Source organism: Elephantulus edwardii, unplaced genomic scaffold (assembly GCF_000299155.1).
Source record: "Elephantulus edwardii isolate Elephantulus edwardi_28Jun2011 unplaced genomic scaffold, EleEdw1.0 scaffold00029, whole genome shotgun sequence".
NCBI lineage: Eukaryota > Metazoa > Chordata > Mammalia > Macroscelidea > Macroscelididae > Elephantulus > Elephantulus edwardii.
The window spans coordinates 1,629,350-1,643,560 of NW_006399779.1; the positions used below are offsets into that span (position 1 = coordinate 1,629,350).

The window sequence follows — 14,211 nt, forward strand, 5'->3', positions numbered from 1 at the left end:
CACCTCAAAATCAAGAAATCAAACCTCACCACTAGACTGACATGATAAGTTATGACATGATAAATGGAGAAAAGATTGCAATTGTCTACAATTTCATTTTACTTAGATTCAAGATTCAATATCCTTGGTACCAGTAGTAGTCAGATGTTCAGGATACATATTCCACTGGAAAAATCTCCAGTTAGTTATTGGTCCAAATTATTGAGAAGCAGTGATGTCATTTTGAAGACTAAGTTGTACCTGACTCAGGACATGGTTCTTCCAATAATTTTTTATCCTTCTGAAAGTTGAACAATGGATGATAGCTGATTGATACTTTGAGCTGTAGTTTTAGAGAAAAATAATATATAATGGATTGCCAAAAGAACAAACGCATTTGATAAACTGCCGCCAGAATGCATCTTTAAAGTAAAGATTACAAGCCTTTGTCTTTTGTACATTAGGCATAATGTTAAGGGAGGCTACTCCCTGGAACAGAACATCATACTTGGAAAGATGGAGAGTAAATTAAAGAGAAAACTGTCCTGACAGAACAATTTGATACCTTTTCTAACCTGAATTGTAACCTATTTCCTTTTCTAATAAATCCCAGAAGGGTAAATAAGGTTTTATGGGGGTCACTGTAATGTAGTAGTGGACCTAGTGGTAGAGAAATTCAGAGGTTTGAGAGGGATAATTGGTGATAGAATTGGTAGAAATAGACATAGGAGTGTATGAACATGTCCAACTTCAGAGTTGTTTGTTTTGTGTTGTGGATAGGTATTGTTCCACTGTGGAGTTAGTGAAAGTTGGATGTAGCTGAACCTATGCTAGTCACACTTTTATTCATACATATATATACATATATATACATATACATACATATATATACACACATATACATACACACACACACACACACACATATATATATATATATATATATATATTCCTTTGTCTATTTTGAGTTTAACCAACAGTGACCCCATGTGACATAAAGCTACAATATTGTCTGTAATCTTTATGACAACAGTCAGTAGTCTTTTCTCCCAGAGAACCACTGGATGGATTTTGACAATTTTATGCCAACCAAGCACTTGAGCATTATTGTGCCAGGGCTTCTTCCTATGGAGGGAAAGTGTAAGTTAAGCAGTAGAAGTGGAATTACACAGGCCTGGGGAAGGAAGAGCAAATGATTCACAATGATAAGACTAGACATTTAAATTGGATCTAACCATGTAGTCCAATGATTGCTGGTATAATCAATTCTCACACTGATAAGTGGAAGGACGGATAAAAGGTTTGGAAGGTTTTCAACTCAGTCATTCATCATTAGACTCTGGGGAAAAGGGGCTACAATAGGGCAGCATGTAATTATACTCACTCTGCTTGCAAGATTTGTATTCCAGCTACTCTCCAAAGACACATACAGATTAAACCTCATTCACTGTTCTGTTTTAATATCTTCACTTTGCCTTAATTTTCTCACTTCTGACTATCCATGTAAAAACCCCTAAGCCAAATTTAAATGTCACGCACTCTGTTTTTCCTGAAAACATCTCCATTCTATGTTTTTATTAAAAATATAACAGAATGCTTACTTATTTTTGTTTTTGTACATTTATTCTTGATTTCATTGCGATTGTTAACAGTATGGAACTGGTTGGGATTCCTCACTTGTAATATGCAGTTTTAGGTGGATGGATTACAACTCAATATAAAGAAACCAAAAGTCCTCACAATTGCATGATTAAACATTATTATAAACCAAGAGGAAGTTGAACTTGTCAAGGATTTCATTTTATTTTTCAGGGAGGTAGTGGCTCACAAAGCAAGTGACATATTGCATTGGAAAAAAAATGTATTGCAAATTATCTCTTTGAAGTGTTAAAAAACAATATCACTTTTAGGAGTGAGGGATTCCTGAAGGGTAAATGGTAATAGTGAGGAGTCTGCTGTACAAGGAAATGCTCCAGGAACCCTGAGGCTTTTGCACTTGAGGGACCCATAGGAATGTCGGGGCTGCACACAGCTCTGAGACTTTGTTCCAGTAAATGCTCTGCATCCACACTCTCTGATATCTAAGTTGTTTATCTCTAAAGGGTTAAGCACTCTGAGAAAAGTTCTGAAGGTTATGCAATGTTTCCGAGTACATCCCCTGGAACATTTGGAGTCAACAGTCTTTTATCAGACTTAACCCTTGCATTCACGAGTCAAAATATAGTGAGAGAACATAGAGTCTTGGGTAGCTTAAAATAACTTGCTCCAGCCAAAATAGATTGTTTCTCTGTTCCTTGAAAAAAGTGTACGTGCACTTCAGCATATGCCTGTAGGCTATTTTTAGTAACTAGCTTTACAAGAAATACAAGGTTCAGCTCTAAACGGGTGCCACCAGCATAGTAGAGCTGTAGTCATCTTGTGACGCTCTGAATTTGCCAGCTCATGAACCCAGAACACCTAGTACGACAGAGTAGTAAGCTGTACCTGGCCCAAGCCATGTTATTTCAATTGCTTCATTTGTCAGTGAAAGATAGACAATGAGTAGTGAAAATTAAATAAAAATGTTTTCTAATTAGAATGTTGGTGAATACTGACCAATATACCACTAATTGGAAAAAAAAATCTGTCTTGGAAGAAGTAGAGTCAGAGTGCATTTTAGAACCAGGAATGATAAGGCTTCCTCTCACATACTTTGCCAATGTTCTTACAGAGGGGATCAACCCTTGGAAAAAGCAGATTTGGTGTTGTAGTCTGTATGAGTTGAAATACTAACCAAAAGGCAGCACCTCTTTGATGATTCAATTAACCAGCAGCATATGAGAGAAGATGAAATATCAGCTCTCTTGTGAGTTGTTGTTGTTATTGTTGTAATGTACAATTGAGTTGCCTTCAACCTATAATGACCCCAGCTCTGAACTCTGCCATGTACTGAGCCAGTCTTACTAACTCTGACACACCAACCCTCATTGCTCCAGTCACTGAATCAATCAATACATCTCATCTGAGATCTTCCTCTCCTTCTCTGTCCCTCCATCCTTTCAAACATGATATCCTTCTTAAAAGACAAGTCTCTTCTGGTCACGTGTTCAAAGTATGTGAGACAGCTTCAAAATCCTAGCCTTTAATGAAAAACTTTGTTTCACCCTCTCTAAGACAGGCCTATTTGTTTTCTTGACAGTCCATGGCATGTTCAAGACTCTTCTCCAGCACCACAACTCAAAGACAAGGATTCCTCTTCTGCCATCCTTAGTCATTGTCCAGATCTCCAAAGCATAACAAGTAATTGCAAAGATCTTGGCCTGGATTAGGCATAGTTTAGTGTATAGACTGACATTGTTGCTTCTCAGCACTATGGAAAGGTCTCTGACAGCAGATTTTCTCAGTGCAATTTGTCTTTTGATTCCCTAACCACTGGTGTGAAGAGTGTTGATTTGTGGCCCTTAAAAAGTAAAAGTTAGTCCAACTTCTTGTCAATGAAATGAGTCCTTAGAAAAAGACAACACAGAGTTAAACAGAGAGCCAGTGTAAAAGAGGAATTTGTTCAGTTAGGTGCATTGAGACAGTGACTACAACAATGAGCTCACACTATTGCGATGTAATGCAAAATCAGACAGAATTTCATTCTATTTTACTTAGGATCACTGTAGATCAGAAATGGTACAACCACTCTGGAAGGCAGTTTGCCTCTTTCTCAAAAATCTGAACAGAGAAATTTCATATGACCCAGGTATTTCATTGCTTGGAATATACCCCAAGAAATGAGAACTGAGGCTCAAATGGAAATTTGTATATCAATGTTCATAGCAGTATTATTCATCATTACAAGAGCATAGAAACAGCCCAGATGTCCAGCCACAAAGGAATGGATCAAGCAATTGTGGAAAATTCACGCAATGGAATAATACACGGCATGCAGGAGCAATGATTTAAAAAATTACTACCTAGTTGGGAGGGACTGGAGAGCATTATGCTGGGCGAATTAACTAAATCCCGCAAGGACAAATACTGTATAAAACCATTAGAGTAGAATGACTATGAGGATTGGGTGGGGAGGGGACAAGCAGAGAAGTGAGGATGGGGTTGTGGGGTGTTATTCATGTTGTTGTTGTTGTTATGTGCCATCAAGAGGCCTGTGACTCATAACGACCCTATGTACAACAGCCCTAAACTCCGCTTTGTCCTGTGCCAATTGCACTGTCTCCGACACTCCCATCCCAATTATCCCAATCACTGAATCAATCCACCTCATAGAGGGCCTTCCTCTCCTGCGCCGTCCCTCCACCCTCCCAAGTATGATGTCCCTCTCCAAGGACCGGTCTCTCCTCACAACATGTCCAAAGTATGTTAGAAGGAGCCTCAGAATCCTTGCCTCCAAGGAGCCACCAGGTTTAACCCTTTCCAGGACAAATCTGTTTGTTTTCCTAGCAGGCCATGGTACCCTCAATACTCTTCTCCAGCACCACAGCTCAAAGGCATCAATTCTCCTTCTATCCTCCTTGGTCATTGTCCAACTCTCTGATGTATAACAGGTGATTGCGAAGACCATGGCCTGTATCAGAGGTACCTTAGTCTCCAAAGAAACACCATTGCTCTTCAGCACTTTGGAGAGGTTCCTAACAGCAGACTTTCCCATGACAATGCGCCTTTTAATTTCCTGGCTGCTGGTGCCAAGACTGTTGACCATGGAGCCAAGCAAACTAAAGCTGTGTACAATCTCAATCTCTTCGTCATCCATCCTGATGCTGCCAATTGATCCAGTGGGGAGAATCTTTGTCTTCTTGACATTGAGCCTCAATCCATATTGTAGGCTGCAGTCCTTGACACTCTGCAGCAGGTGCTTCAGGTCCTCCTCAGTTTCAGCAAGCAGGGTTGTGTCATCCACATAATGCAGATTTTTGATAAATCGTCCACCAGTCCTGACCCCACATTTCTCCTCATAGAGCCCAGCCTCCCAGATAATCTGTTCTGCATATAGGTTGAAAAGGTATGGAGATAGGATGCATCCCTGGCGTACGCCCTTCCCAATTTTGAACCATGCAGTGTTCCCTTGCTCTGTTCTGACGACTGCCTCCTGGTCCAAGTATAAGTTTCGCATTAGAACGATCCAGTGTTCTGGGATTCCCATTCTTCTCAGAGTCAGCCACAGTTTGTTATGATCTACACAGTCAAATAAATGCCTTTGCATAGTCAATGAAACACAGATAGACATTCCTCTGGTAATCATAGGTTTACATAATTCAGTGGGTGGGTGGGATGAAGGAAATGGGAAGGATCCTTTGTGAAAAACGATGTATTCCAACTTTGTAAATAAATCAGTATACACTTAATAAAAGAACAATATATAAGACTTGTGAGGATTCATCAAATTAATACATAGAATTTAGATCAGTTTTTGGTAGGTTTTTGAGGTTTTAAATTATTCTCGGCTATTAAATAGTTCAGGTATGAATTGTTTGGACTGGCAATTTGGAAAAACTTGAAGCTAATTAATACTTATTGCCTTGAGCTAAAATTATTGTTCCATCTGTATTGCTAAAAAAACCTCAGCAATTTTTAAAAGAAACTACATATATCTGAGCATGAATAGTGAATGAATCTAGGAAAATATTTCTGGTATTCTGGTAGGAGTGTTAGAGTAAAATATACGGGGCATGTTTTAGTCCAGATAAGTCAACAAAATGAAAATGCAATCATGTAATGGTAAATACTCTTGCTTCATATTTTCACAGCATACTTTATTAGATTTAATGGAAAATTCAACCTAGGATATTGTAGACAAATAGTTCTCTGTTAATATATAGTTATAATGGGGAAAAAATAAAATCACTATTGACAACTAGCTCTATACGCCATTGAAATTTCCAAATTCTAATTGTACATATTCTATTTTTTTGTGTGTGGTTTATTCTGATACTTTATATTTTCATGATTGTATTGAGCAGTACAGAAGTCAAAAGACAAATTGCATTGGGAAAATCTGCTGTTAGGGACTTCTCCAGAGTACTGAAAAACAACGATGCCAGTCTAGATAAGACCAAGTAGTGGTCTTATCAATTTCTTGCTTTGCATCAGAGAGCTGGACAATGACTAAGGAAGACAGCATAAGAATTGATGCCTTTGGGTTGTGGTGCAGGAGAAGAGTCTTGAACATGCCATAGACTGCCAAGAAAACAAATCTCTCCCGGAAAGGGAAAAACCACGTTTATCCTTGGAGGTTAGAATTTTGAAGCTCTGTCTCACAAACTTTGTGCATGTGGCCAAGAAGGAATGGCCCCTGGAGAAAAATATCAGCCTCAGAAGAGTGGAGGGACAGCATTGGAGAGAAAGACCCTTGTTGAGATGGATTGATACAGTAACTGAGGCAATGGGGATAGTATGTTGGTATCAGTGAGACTGGCTCAGGACAAGGCCAACTTCAGAGCTATTGAAGTCATTATGAGTCATAGGTGACGCGATGGCACATAATAGCAACAACAATGTTGAGTCAATATCAATTTTGACAAAATGACTTACTGTACAAAAGATAAGCCACAAGAAATTTTGCATAAGACATTCAGCTATAATTAATATGTTTTCACCGAACAATATAAGTTGTCATTAATGAGTGGGCCAAAATAATGTAAAATATCTATCATACAGCACATTTAGACAAACTTTAATCCAAGTTATTATAGAGGTGCAAATTTTAAAAAAAAAATCCATTTGGGACAATGGAAATGAAAGCACTTTGAAATTATGCATGTTAGAAACCTTTATCTGGGCATTTTATGTTGCTGGGACATAACACAATGCAAAAGCAAGGAACATCAAAATAATTTTTCTTTCATGAGAGTATTTGCCTGATTTGCATGTACCTGGCCAATGTAAAGTCCTTCATGCGTATTTGTTAGACTTTCAAAGCCTTAGTGGGGTGTTATCATAATAACCATAGCAATAATAAATCTGTATAGTGGCTGTGAAAGTGAAGTTGAGGTTACTGCCTAAAGCAAATAGGCACTTTGACTTTTTTAAATCAAAGTTGACTTTCTACTGAAAATAATATTTAAATTTACCCCTTGAGATATCTAACTGTTCTAAGAAACATAGCACGCTTTGTTTGGCAGAGAGCTACCAGGAATGTTCATGAGCCTGCAGGTGTTTCACCTAGCATTGATTCCCAAATCAGAACCCCATGGAGAATGACTGTCTGCTGGGTTAGTTGTTTCTTTGGAATGTTGGTAACACAAATCTGGACTCTCATTACGGAGCATCTCAGCAAACAGATCTTAGCTGAGAAATTGATAGTTGTTAAAACTTCCTCAGGTGAGTCTATGGTCAGCACGTTTGAGGCAACACCAGGTGTCCAATGCTTGCATCCACATCTTCAAACTTTTACTGAAGAGACCGTATATTCAACTGCATGCTAACAAGGCCGCTCTTCCCTCACATTCTCCCCAAATGCTCTCCTAAGCCCTTTCTTGACCCTACTGCATCAGCACCTCAGGCTGTGGAAAGCCAGAACTGTGGAGTTTACACAGATTTTACTTGTGATTCTAATTTATGCCAGGTTGAGAGAATTGTTGCACAGTGGTATGTTGTCTCTCTCTAATTCGGTGGATTACAAACAAAGATATACTAGAAACTGATCAACAACTGAGACATTTTAAAGTAATCCTGATTAAAAAAATAAAACCTCATTGCTGTCAAGGCTAAATTTACTCAGAGCTAACCCACCATTGGAGTTCAGAGGCTGTAATTTGCATGGAAGGAGATCCTTTATCATTCTTCCACCTGCTGGTGTATTCAGACCACCAGTTAAATCTGGCCTTTGTAGTGGCATCATAACTCATCACACTCTAGGCCAACATAGCTCCATGGTGATGTTATATTTTGTCCACAAAGACTGTTTTATCAAAATACAATGATCTTGTTCAAGAAAATTTATCTCTGACAAGCTTGGAAAAGATGCTTGCTTGTTAATATAAGGATGATTTCTTTGATGGTTTTGAAATTTCTTGCTAGGTAGTTGTTTACAACTTTGTTAAAGGGTAACACTGAGTACTGTGTTGAATTAAAGCAAATATTTTGATTAAAGGTAAAATAGAGTTTAAATTGGAGCTAAGCTTTGAATTATGGTTCTGGAAAAGAATGTCAAATATCCCATGGACTTCCAAAAGAACAAACAAGTCTGTACCGGAGGAAACAAACTCAAGGTGTTTCTTAAAGGCAAGAATGGTGATTTTTCAGACCACATTTGGATATCTCCTCAGGAGAGGTCAGTCTTTAGAAATGGACACTATTCTGGAAAAAGTGGAGGGTCGGAGAAAGAGGAGAAGAGCAGCAACAGAGATTGAAACAGTGACTGTAATGATATGAGCACATGAGGAGGAGGAGGATGGTATAGGATAGGGCATGGTTCAGATCTGTTTTTCTTAGTGTCTCTATGAGTAATAATTGACTTGAGAGTACTCAACAACAATGAGAAGCATAATTCACAAAGTGAACTCCGCTCTCCAAAGAGTAATAAGCATCCAGGAAATATTCATATTCATATCTCCATATATTTTCAATCCATATGCAAAACAGATTATCCAGGAGGCTGGGCTCTATAAGGAGAAATGTAACAAGGATTGGTGGCCAACTCACTAACAATCTGTGTTATGCAGATGACACACCCTGCTTGCTGAAACTGAGGAGGACCTGCAGCACTTGCCGCAGAAGGTCAAGGACTGCAGCCTTCAATATGGATTGAAGCTCAACATCAAGTAAACAAAGATTCTCACACAGCTTTAGTTTACTTGGCTCCACAATCAACACTCTTGGCACCAGCACCCAGGAAATTAAAAAGATGAATTGGGAAAGTCTGCTGTCAGTGACCTCTCCAAAGTACTGAAGAGCAACAATGTCAGTCTGGAGACTAAGGTGCACCTGATACAGGCCATGGTCTTTGCAATCACTTGCTATTCATAGGAAAGCTGGACAATAACTAGGGAGGATGGAAGGAGAATTGATGCCTTTGAGCTGTGGTGCTGGTGAAGAATATTGAATATACCATGGACTTCTAAGAGAACAAATAGGTTCATCCTGGAGAACGTGAAGCCAGGTTGCCCCTTGGAAGCAAGAATTCTGAAGCTTCATCTGACATACTTTGGACATGTTGCAAGGTGGGATCAGTCCTTGGAGAGGGACTTCATGTTTGGGAGGGTGGAGGAACAGTGCAAGAGAAGAAGACCCTCGATAAGATGAATTGATTAAGTGACTGGGGTGATGGAAGTAGGTAGATTGGAGAGAATAAGATTGGCAAAGGATAAAGTAGGGTTTAGGTCTGTTCATAGAGTCTCTGTGAGTCACAGGAAACTCGATGGCACATAACAACAAAAACAAATCAGAAATCAAAACAATTTTATGATTTTATTTTTAGTGACTGTTGAATACAATAAATATGGATTTACTCAGGGTTACAGAATTTAGGGTTAAGATTACATAATTTCAAATATACATTCTTTTCAGTTAATAACACGATTGGCACAGGTCAATGGCAGGCATATTTTTTTGGGAGCATGTTACTGATACTTCTTTATCAGCAGTTTTGTGTACCCTCTTCCCACCCCAGATTTTATTGTAAAGATTTCTTGTTAATGCTGGGGTTTAATACTTTAAAAAAATAATAAAAAACCCAAAAAACTGCCATCTATTCCTGCACTTGTTTGACACTCCCAGAAAAGCCCTCCGGAGAAACAAACTGCGACATCCAGCATCTGCTAACCACAGAGAGAGAGGAAAAAAAATAAATAAAATAAATGTTTTTATGGTTTAAGACTGAGTGATTTAGGATATATGACTGCGTACCAAGGTTAGAAATTGCTTTCAAAAGGGACAAATTTAAAATTCAACACAGATTCCAGACTTTTATCAAGCCTTAAGATGGACTTAGAGATTTACTTTCAAGCTGCTGTATTTCCACACACTAAATCCTTCAGAGTTTAGACTCACATATAGTGTTTATAAAGAAATAAGTATAATGTTAAAGAAATAAGTATAATGTTATAAAAATATATAAAAATATGAAATATATAAATAACTATAACTATATATAAAAATACCGTCTCTGTAGTTGGTGGTGGTGTTGGAAGCAGGAGTGGCATCCACTTCCTAAACAACATGTCTCCAGAAACCCTATGAACTTGGATAAATGTCGATGGTTGTAGAATGGCTTCAAGTCTTTTGTTTGTAGATTTTCTATCAGTCGTGCTCAACTTGAAGGCCATCAACAGGGTAGGATATGGTCCTCTTGGTGTTTAAGCAATCTCACCATTTCCTTTTGGTTTGAATAATCCACTTGGAAAACACCAAAAAAAGTCATTATTATCTTTGTGCAATATCATCTAGCCAAAACCAAAATAGTCCTATTTGTTTTCCTAGTAGGCAGTTATATGTTAAAACTTCTAAGAGATAGCTTTTTTTCTCTCTCTTCCACTACAAGGAACTAGGGTATTTACGGGGTTTTTTAATGCTAAATCTTTGATTGATTTTTCACTGATATTGTTCAATGATGAAACGATTTACTACATGAAGGATAGAAATAACTCAATTATCTTTGATAAATCTCAATTAAGTTCATTGCCTTAACCAGAGCCAACTCATATCTAAGCCTCCGGCAGAGTTTTCAGATGCTTTTAAGGGTATGGAGGGTGTTTTTGGTTTGTTTGTTTTTTGGTTTTGGGTATGCTTTCTTTTTAATTTTTATGGAACTACTGACCTCATTAGAGGTAAGGAACAGTGCTGCCAACCCGAAGGCACATAGTTCAAAATCACCAGCTGCTACTCAGGAGAAAGATGAGCAATCTACTCCCATGCGATTTACTGCCTCTGAAAACTGCCGAAGGGTCAGCTATGAGGAGCTTTTGACTCAAGAGCACATAATGATGACACAACAACAAAAGGTTTCATGTAGACATAATGAATTAGATAATTTCGGAGGTGAACTTACTGAAATAATGTATGAGTATTCCACAAAGATGTTATCTAAATAATACAAACATGAATTCATGTTAATGACAAAATATATTTCAGTATTTCTCATGCATCATGCTTTAATTAAGCCAGAATTGTGCTGCTTAACGATTAATCATTTTTGCATTTACAATGACAAAGCATTGAGAAGACAATATTATGCTTTTAGTGAAACTAGACAATGAAGAAAAAGGCAATGCTACAACAGCATGGGAATTACAAGAACAGGATTAGTAAGTTGATAAAAGCATTGCATTATTTCATTTTTTAACTCTGACAATAACTAGTTGTTTTTAGTTTGCTTGATTGTTCATTATTCTCTCTTGCTATTTCAGCTAGTCTCATCAAGCCTTTGTTTCTTAATCTGCTAATTGAAGAAGCTGTTGCATGGGAGCATTGCAGTTGCAGGATGTTTCTTGGCATCTAAATCTCTAAAATTATAAATGAAAAGTTTCTATTCTTGATACTAGGTGGCTTTCATTGTTGTTTGTTGTCAAGTGCACCCCATCCATGTAAACCAGATGCAACGTTGTCCAGCCCTGTGCTGTCTTCTTTCGCACGTTGAGGTCCTTGTGGTGCTCTGTCTTTGTGGCTTTCTACTTTAGGGGACCTAGTTCCTGGCACTATGTAAGACAGTATTATATTGTAATTGATAAGATTTCATTGACTAATTTTTAGAAGTAGATGATATTTCTTCCATTTTAGTGCAGATGGCTGAAATCTGTTTCCCATGGACAATTCTACCAGTGTTCAATATGACACACTGGCATAGCTGCAAATATCATGAGAACATGTAAGCCACCGTAATATGATAAACTGATTAAAAGATGATAAAATTGGCTTAATTTATATTTTTATAACTTACTTTAAATCTTTTCATATTTCTTTAGAAATTGCTATTAACTTTTTTCATATACATTTCATGCTTTTGCTAGTATTGTAATTGAGATTTAAAAATACAATTTCCAAATAGTTTCTTTTCACTCTATCATTCGGTCTTTTAATGCAGTAAAAAAAATATGCTGATTAAATATGTACCTTATGCTTTTGTTTTTCCTGAATTCACCCATTATTCTTAGTGATAGCTTTTACTTTAGAGAATTTATATGCAAACAAATATGTCATCTCTAAATAGAGACAGACATCTATATTTTCCATCTTTTAGATGAGCATTTTGCTTTCTAAATTGATTTTATTTCAATTCCTCTAAAAAATTAATAAAAAAGGACAAAGAGAGGCGAACTATGAGCAATCATGCTTTATTGTCAGTGAGAGAAAATTTAAAACCTTCAAAATAGAAGCCTCATTACTAAACTTAAAACCAAGACCACTGCTGTCTAGCTGATTTCAACTCCTGTCTTTTTGTTGGTGGTGTTTACCGTCAAGACGGAATCAACTTGTAAGTGGCCTCCTAGCAGATGTTCAGAGACAGTAAATTGCATGGAGGAAATGGTCAAATTTTATTCCGTGGAGCCGCTAGTGGATTTAAATGCACACCGTTAGGTTGAGAGTGTAACTGCCTCCATAGAACTTCTAAGTAACAAACTTGACAAAGAAGCTGCTAGCACATTTGAACAACTGACTTTTTGAGAAGATATTTATATTGTTTTCAACAAAAAAGCTCTGTAAAGGAACTATACATTCTGTAAGTGTTAGATTGCTCTCCTTCCTTTTTTTCTGCAACTCAGTATGTTTCCCTAGACTCTTGGTATTTTCTCAGTTCTCTAGTGAGTTCTCTTTATCCTGATATAATTGCACTGGTTGATTGTTCCTTGGTGACTCACACATAGGACCAGTCTTCTCATTTACCCTTGCTTTTGGTCTGTGCCTGATCTGTTCTTTTACTTGTCAAAAACACACTTCCACTAGAATAGTCTCATCAACATAACAGAAGTCTATTTCCAAACAGGATTATACTCACAGTTATAAGTATAAAGATTTAAAACACATATTTTTTGGGGGGGGCACTATTTAACATTTGTGTATTTATATTAACCTTTCTATGTTTCAAGCTTCTTTTGCTCTTATCACATGCTTCAAGAAATTTCAAAATACAAACCTATTATATCTTCATATGATCCCTCTTAACGGGATTATTGGGTTAGATGTTATAATACATTCAAAAGATCCCAATTTTCCTTCTATTATCTGTTTGATCTTTTTAAAAGGATCTCTGAATGTTGATTTTCTTATTTGTCAAATGCATATAACATCAGTCATGTGTGAGATACTGAGATTAAAGGATATATGTATTTCTTCACATATAAATATTTCTTTATGTAATATGAATATGTCATTTCCACACATTAAAAAAACAGAAAGCAAAGAACTTTTTCAGAAGTATTTTGAGAGGTATATAGGGCAGTGACTAGTCCAAAGTAGGTATTATGTAAATGTAAATGTTGGATTCCTATTCTTCCTTTTTCTGCTATTGAGTATTTCTCTACACTCTGGATATATTCTCTACTTTCTGGTGAATTCTCTTTATTCTATTAGAACTGCATTGGTTTTGTGCTCCTAGACACTCACAGATTACTTTTTAAGTCCCAAAATAGTTTCTATTTTAATTTTGTGCCTTAGCATATTATCCAAGGATTAAGTGTCAGGTAATCAAAGCAAAATGATAAAGTGAAATGAAACTACACAATCCAGTGGAGGGAATCAGGGTAAGTAGAAGCTCCTTTTCTCAAGTTCTTTCCCTAGTATAACTGCCAGAAGGGGAAAAAAAACTGTAATGACTCACAAAAGGGTTATTTTGGGAAGCAGATAGAAAAGTAAGGAAATTGCCTACTTTAACTGTTGTCTGTGTTCACAATACATCTGACCTAACTTCATCTGAATTCTGAAAATATCTTTCTCCTCCTGTATTTTCAAAGGAGCGGGAAAATATAGAGATAGATAGTGATTGCTCCTGATAAATATCCCCTACCCTCTTGGGTGATTTTAGTGTTTTTTAGAGAAGTTGCCACAAACCATGAATGAAGGAATGTTTGCAAAATATCTCTTGTATTAAGGGTGCATTAAAGGAGATTAAGGAAACAGATAATAATATAGTTCAGTTACCTTTTTTTACTTGTATCTTTATACACTGAAAAAGCAGAGTTTCATAACACACTTACTGTAGATCATATTTCTGTAGTGAGAAAATCTGTTACTCAAAATATTACTTGTTCTGGAAGTTGGAAACTATACTATTCTATCTGTGGATGAGAACATCAGTCATGCTCTAGGATCAGGGAT

The 14,211-nt window shown here is 37.0% G+C and overlaps 1 pseudogene; it reads right to left on the bottom strand.

The window, feature by feature from the left end:
• Positions 1 to 14,211, bottom strand: part of LOC102866693 — a 121,081-nt pseudogene that overhangs the window by 9,814 nt on the left and 97,056 nt on the right.